Raw genomic sequence first — 7,493 nt, forward strand, 5'->3', positions numbered from 1 at the left:
ACGGGAATTAAATAAGCTTTCTTCAATAATTTTAACTTGTAAGGTGGACTTACAAGCCTTACGTGGGCACTACGCCGCTGGTACCCTGCAGTTACTAACTTGTTTTTGCCATAATTGAGTAGTTGTATGCGTGTATCCAATGGCATACTGGTAACAATGTTGTCTTGTAATCGATGGGTACCAGGTTTGATCCTCAGTGGAAACATATTGCATAAAGATTCGGATTCCATTTTAAAACTGGCTGCCCAATCCTGATTAGCCTATCTGAGCATAAAATAAACTTAGAACAAACTTTCACATGTTTGTGTCGTAGATGTTACAAAAAATTAAGCAAATGTTGTTATTAAAATATTATATGTTTCAGAACAATTAAAAGCTTTACTATTCATAATATGTTTACAGAATTACATGTGTGTATATCCCATTTAATATTTGAGATCAGTATTCTACTACAAGAGAGATTTAGATCCCAAAGTAACTTATAATTGCGAGCACTGTTGTTGGAAGATGGCTGCATATATTTATTTAAAAGAATGAGCCTCCCTGATGGCATAAAATAATGTCGTCACTCTGTAATCAAGGCGTTCCAGATTAATTCCCCAATAAAGGCACAGTGGCTCAGGTCCTATTTTAAGCTGTAGGTCCAATCCCAATTAGCATATTTGAGCATCAAGTGGACTTATAACAAACAAAAGTTTACCGAGACAATGTTAGATTTTTAAAATTTAACTTTTTTTTTTGCCATTTGAGGCCAATCTTTGCCTCACTTTAGCGCCATGCGGAAACTTTCTCTAAACAAAACTTCGTCTAGAGCGTCCCATAAGTCTGTAAAATAACTGGTTTCACCAGATTCACGAGCCCAGTTATTTTCGTTGAATGCGTTCGTTTCGTTAAGACTTTCGGAACGCACCCTAAGAGTAGCAGGACAAAATGATACTCAAGGTGGAATTAATTCTCATGCATTTCTGCAGGGGGTTGGGGGCACACAGAGGCAATTGCCATCCTCGATTTCAAATTTTATGCAAATAAAAATACATTTCGTGAATTTTTTTCGTAAATACGTAAAAAATTTCTTGCAAGCGAAGCAAGCAATATCATTTTTTTCTGTAATGCATTATAAATTACCAGAGATAGAGAAGTAAGACCAACTATGTACTTCAGAGTTCAGGCTGTTACTGCTAAGCAGTTGGGTCTTAAATGACAGTACGAGGCTTATCAACAATGTCTGTTACCATCTCTAAAATGTTTACCCACCTTTTGACTGTTCTGGAAATGCTGATGAATTTCTGCAGCTCCAACAAGTTCACTAACAAGAAATTCCATGATAGCACGTTGATGAAACCAGGTCCGTAGCCAGGCAGGGGCCAGGTAGGGGGGAGCTCAACCCCCTGGAACTAACTTTAGCCCCCCTGGCACTAAGGTCAGCCCCCTTGACATTAGGTAAAACTATTTTGTGTAATTTGTTTGCAGAGAAAAGTGAAAATGTAGACAGCAGATATTATTTTGTTCACAACTTTGGTGAAGGATAAATTCACAGATCATGAACAGCAGCTATTATATTCGTTCATCTTATTTATAAGAAGTTCTTAAGTAGCGGCAAGTATTTAGAAGATTTCTCTTCTCTAGACTTCAGAAAGTTTCTTCACAGGGGAGCTTCTTTATTTGTACCTTCGTTGCCCCTGTTGCAACCTCCCATTTATACAGAAATCTGTGACTTTGATGTCATTATGCAAATTCCCTCCGCATCTGCGTCAAAGGTTAACAGCTCCCAAGTTTTGGGAACAAAGGGGAGTTTTATTGTTTTGGCCGGGGTTGCGAGGGGTGGAATGTAAGCTAGGCACTATGATTGAATATTGTCCATCTTTTATTGGGTGATATAAATATCTGTATCATCAAACGTAGTATGGAGTGTGTAGTAAGGGATGATTTCAGTAGCAGCCAATTAGCACTTCAAGTGATATTTTAAAAGATATAGAAAATGCAGTATTTGTGTGATATTTCGAAACTTTATGTAACTTAATGACCCCCCTCTCCCCACACACATAATTTACCTTAATTTAACACTGTTAAACTTTTGAAAATGGACTTGATTTCCCGATTACCCGTGAGCAGAGGTGGTCATTTTCGTTCAACCTCCCTCACCCTCACCCTCACGGCTCGGCTTCGCCCTCACCCTCACACGCCCTCACCCTCACGATTTGCCTATCGCCCTCACCCTCACGGCTCGGCTTCGCCCTCACCCTCACACACCCTCACCCTCACGACTCACCAGTCGCCCTCACCCTCACACGCCCTCACCCTCACGGCTCGGCTTCGCCCTCACCCTCACACGCCCTCACCCTCACGATTTGCATTTCGCCCTCACCCTCACAGGCCCTCACCCTCACGACTCACCAGTCGCCCTCACCCTCACAGCTCGGCTCCGCCCTCACCCTCACGATTTGCCTTTCGCCCTCACCCTCACACGCCCTCACCCTCACGACTCGCCTTTCGCCCTCACCCTCACACGCCCTCACCCTCAATTTTTCAATTTTTTCAATTTTTTATTACTCCATATAAACCATATACATTGGTATTTGGAGGGTTCAGTACAGTTCATATAAGAGAAAAATATGTAATTACAAATTTTCTATAATTTACAATCTAGATATTCACTAACACTATAATATTCCTTATTAACTAATAGTTTCTTTAATTTATTTTTGAAACTTGTCATACTTTCTGCTTTTATATCATTTGGTAAATGGTTGAATATTTTAATTGACATCTGTTGGGGTCCTTCTTGAACTAATGTTAGCCTGGTGAAGTAAGGCTTTAAGAGCTGTTTATTTCGGGTGTTATATGTGTGTTCTATTGAACTTCGCAGCGCAATATTTTTTCTGGCATATAATGACATTTCATATATGTACAGAGAAGGGAGGGTTAATATTTTAAATTTCTTAAACAACGTTTTGCACGATTCCCTAGGCTTTATACCTGCTATAATCCTAATGGCTTGCTTTTGTTTTCTAAATGCTTCTAAACTTGCCGGTGAGTTCCCCCAAAATTCTATTGCATAATTTATTAGTGAATGAAACATTGCATAATATACCTGAATTAGTGAATTTGTTTGAAGTGTTTGTTTTAATAACCGCAGTGCAAATATTTTGGAATTTAGTTTTTTAACAAGTATTTTTACGTGGTTTGACCAATTTAGATTTTCATTTATAGTAACTCCTAAAAATTTTGTTTCTCTAACTAATATTACTGGAAGATGGCTATTCTTTACTACATCTTTAATTTTATTGTTTTGTTTTGTGTGAAATAGCACGTAATTTGTTTTCTGTTCATTCAATAGTAATTTATTACTGTCAAACCAAGATTTCATTTCTTCCATTGTTTTTTCAATGTTGGCTTCTAACTCGTTCACATCATTTCCCTTTATTATTGCGCTAGTATCGTCTGCGTACAACAAAATCTTTGTATTCTGTATATTAAATGGTAAATCATTTATGTACAAAAGAAAAAGTAGTGGGCCTAATATTGATCCTTGGGGAACTCCATATTTTAATGTCTTTAGAGTGGATTTGTATTTTCTTACGTTTCCTTCTTTTTCGTGGCTAATTTCAACACATTGCATTCTGTTTGATAAGTATGATTTCATAATTTCAAGCGCGTTACCCCTTATCCCATAGTGTTCCATTTTAGAAATTAATATTTTGTGGTTTACTAAATCAAAGGCTTTTGTCAAGTCGTAAAATATTCCGAGAACTAATTTTTTATCGTTTATACCTTGCAAGATGTTTTCGATTAATGTATGTGTTGCACTTGCTGTGCTTTTATTTTCAATAAATCCATGTTGTTCTTTTGATAGTACGTTGTGTTTATTAAGGAACTGTAGAAGGCGACGTTTTAGTAAGTTTTCTAGAATTTTGCTTAGCACAGGTAGTAATGAAATTGGTCTGTAATTTTGAACCATGTTTTTACTTCCATTTTTAAATACTGGGTTGACTTTTGCTATTTTTAGTTTAGTGGGAAAGATACCATTCGCGATACATTCATTAAAGAGATATTCTAAAATGGGTGCTAACAACTCCTTGATTTCTTTTATTACTCTGATTGGAAATTCGTCTCCTACAGCCTTTGAGTCTTTTAAATTACATATCTCCTTCGATATTTCATTTGTTGTGGTTGGTGTTAAAAACATGCTTTCTAGAGTGCGTGGTTTAGAGTTACACAAAAGTTGCAATGGGTTTTTTGCATTATTTATATTTGTTACTAAGTTATCTCCTAATTCGGTGAAGTATTTATTAAATGTTTCACACACTACAAATGGATCGTCTATTTCAATATCATTTGTGCATAATTTTATATTGTTATTTGTTTTTCTCTCTTTCATTACAGTATTTTCATTTACAACGTCCCACATTGCTTTGCTTTTGTTGTTTGAAGACACAATTTTGTTCGCATAATATTTTTGTTTGGCATCTCTTATTTGTTTTTTATAGTAATTTATGTAAAATTTATTTACAGATTTATTTATGGGAGTGCGTTGACTTTGACTTATTAGGGATCTTTTTATTTTGCTATATTGTTTTACCTCTCGTGTTATCCATTGTTTTCTCCTTCCAGTTTTGGCTTGAATTTTTCTTTTGGGGAAAGCATTGTCAAAAATATTGTAGAGTGTATTTGTAAAAATTGTGAACTTTTCATCACTGTCTATTTGACTTACATATATTTGGCTCCAAGATTCTATTTCTATCAAAGATTTAAATTTGTACATATTTCTTTGACTATATATTCTATTTTCATGCATAACAGGTTGTTTGGTAACACGTGTAGTTTTTACGTGCATTATTTGGCACGTGTGATCAGAGAGACCGTTCTTAATGTCATATGAGATGTCACCGTGATCGAGATTTGTAAGAACATTGTCAATTGCAGTTTCGGAATTAGATGTTATTCTGGTAGGCTTTTTAATTAAATAGTTAATATTATACGATAAAGTTAGTGTCAACAAACGGTTTCGCTCAGGGCAGTCTTTTAGAAAATCAACATTGAAATCTCCACAAACTAATACTTTTTTCTTATGAATATTTGGTATGTTATTTAGTACATTTTCAAGACGTTCAAGAAATATTTCTAAAGACCCTAATTGGCTCCGGTAGACCGAAAGTATGACAAGGTTCAAATTATCTATTGTAACAGCAGCACATTCAAAATTTAATTCCGAGGACTCGTTACACAGTTTGTTAGTTAGTCTAGCATGTGGCAGCAGAGAGTTTTTTACTAAAATTAGAGAACCACCTCGTTGGTATGTCACTCTACAAAAACCGCTAATTATTTTATAATTACTAATTTTCAAAAGTTTTATATTTTCACTGTTGAGCCAATGTTCTGTTATGCATATTACATCTGGTTCCGGGTCGATCGTGTTGATCAATACTTCGAGTTCTGCTATTTTGGGAGTTAAGCTTTGTATGTTGTGCATTAGGATGGTAAAAATATCACTCTGGGTGAATTTAGGTAAAAATGGCAAAGGAAAAAATGGCAACGGAAAAAATGGCAAAGTGACAATGGCAAGCGGAAAAAATGGCAAAGGGAAAAAATTGCAAAAGGAAAAAATGGCAATGGAAAAAATGGTAACGGTAGAAATGGCAAGAATAGAAATGGGAAATGCAATATATTCTGATTTTATGTGAAAATTGAGAAATTATGTCTAGCGTTGCATCATTTGTAATTAAATATAATATAATTTTTATGTCTTAACACTGTCTTTGAAGAGATAAATTGTATTTGATGTTCCCAAAAATTATTATTATGACGTTTAAATTCTTCATTCTTTAATGTGGTAGAACTTGCGGCTCCTATAAAATTACTATAAAATCACATGGTAATGAAAGGTGACCTTTGCGAATAATTTCAAGGATGTGAAATGAAACTTGGAGGGTAGCATAGCAGGTGTTTTAATTTTGACTGAAAACAAGTTTACATCTTGCGCGCACCTGCTGACCAATCACACGTGTTTAATACAAGTATGACTTCACCCCAACCCTTATCTACCCCCAGCACTAATTTGTGTCACTCGTTCCGCTCAGGGAGACGAACTTGTTTACTTCTTCGAAATGGAAATTGTTAGATCGCAGAAAGGTGGTGAGAAGCTCTTCTTCCTAGGATACGCGTATACAAAACAGTCTGATCTGAAGAATATTATAAGGTGGAGGTGTGCTGACAGGAACAAATTCAAGTGTCGAGGAATTTTAAAAACAAATTCATGTAAACAAAATCCTGTGTGTTCCTATGACCATACGCATCCACCTGATTACGATGCTGTAAAGATAGCGAAGTGTCGTAATGATATGAAGAATCGAGCTAAACTCACGGCCGGAGTACCATCGCAAATATATGCAGAGATTCTTCAAGGGCAAGAAGATTGTGTTCGTGCACGACTACCTCGGGAAGATACCTGTAAACGTACTATGAGAAATCAACGTCCGTGCAATCCAAGTGATCCAAGAACACTAGAAGATTTGATTTTGGACGGTAAGAGAACATTTCATTTATTTATTTATTGTAATTTCCAAGTTTCCTTGCTCCGTGTTTTATGTCTAGGCACTCTAAGGGACAGTTCGTGGAGTGGTGTGCTGCATCTTACGTTTCCATTTATGACCTTATGTAGTAATTTCATATCTGCAGCGTATCTACTTGATTTTGGACACTTTCAATATACTTCAAGCTTGCCTGTTTTCTGATTATATTTCTTTATGCATTGTTTGTCTGTTAGAATGTAAAGTCAGAGATTTAACGTATTTTCTTTTGTTCTTTCAGAGGAGTGGAAATTGACGAACGGAGGAAGCAATGAACAATTTCTCATCTACGATAATGGTGCTGACTCTGAAAGTCGGATCCTAATATTTGGTACGAGGGAATGTCTGGAGCTTCTTTCAAAATCCGACACTTGGTTCATGGATGGAAATTTCGCCGTTGCACCACGACTGTTCAGCCAACTGTATGTTATACTGGTTCCATTGGGAGAGAGTTCTGTTTCTGTTGTCTACGCACTACTGCAAAATAAAACACAGGCAACTTACGAGGAGCTATTTGAGGTAAACATTCATTCCATTTTAATGTAGTCAGGTCAACATAAATAGGTATTTTCAGAAGTTAGTCAAGAGTTTACTTTATGACTAGGAACACAATCCTTTCTTAGATGATTAACAGATTCCTTATTAATCATTTTTCTATCGAAAATATGTCTTCTTGGCATTATGTTTAAGAAGTTTATTAATTTGATCTTTTTGTTTAAAATATGTTCTTGATTATAACATAAAATCTCTGTTATGTTTGTTTTAAAAAAACGCAAATGTTTTTTCTTGATTTTATTAATTTAATAGCAAATACAATATTGAAAGGGAATTTACAGGACAACTATTTTCTCTTTGCAGGCTTTACTGAGCAAGTGTCAGAGCTTCGGTTGCCATCTCTCCCCAGTGAGCGTTGTCTGTGATTTCGAA

The sequence above is a fragment of the Lepisma saccharinum genome, chromosome 1 (genome assembly GCF_977018435.1).
Source record: "Lepisma saccharinum chromosome 1, izLepSacc3.1, whole genome shotgun sequence".
NCBI lineage: Eukaryota > Metazoa > Arthropoda > Insecta > Zygentoma > Lepismatidae > Lepisma > Lepisma saccharinum.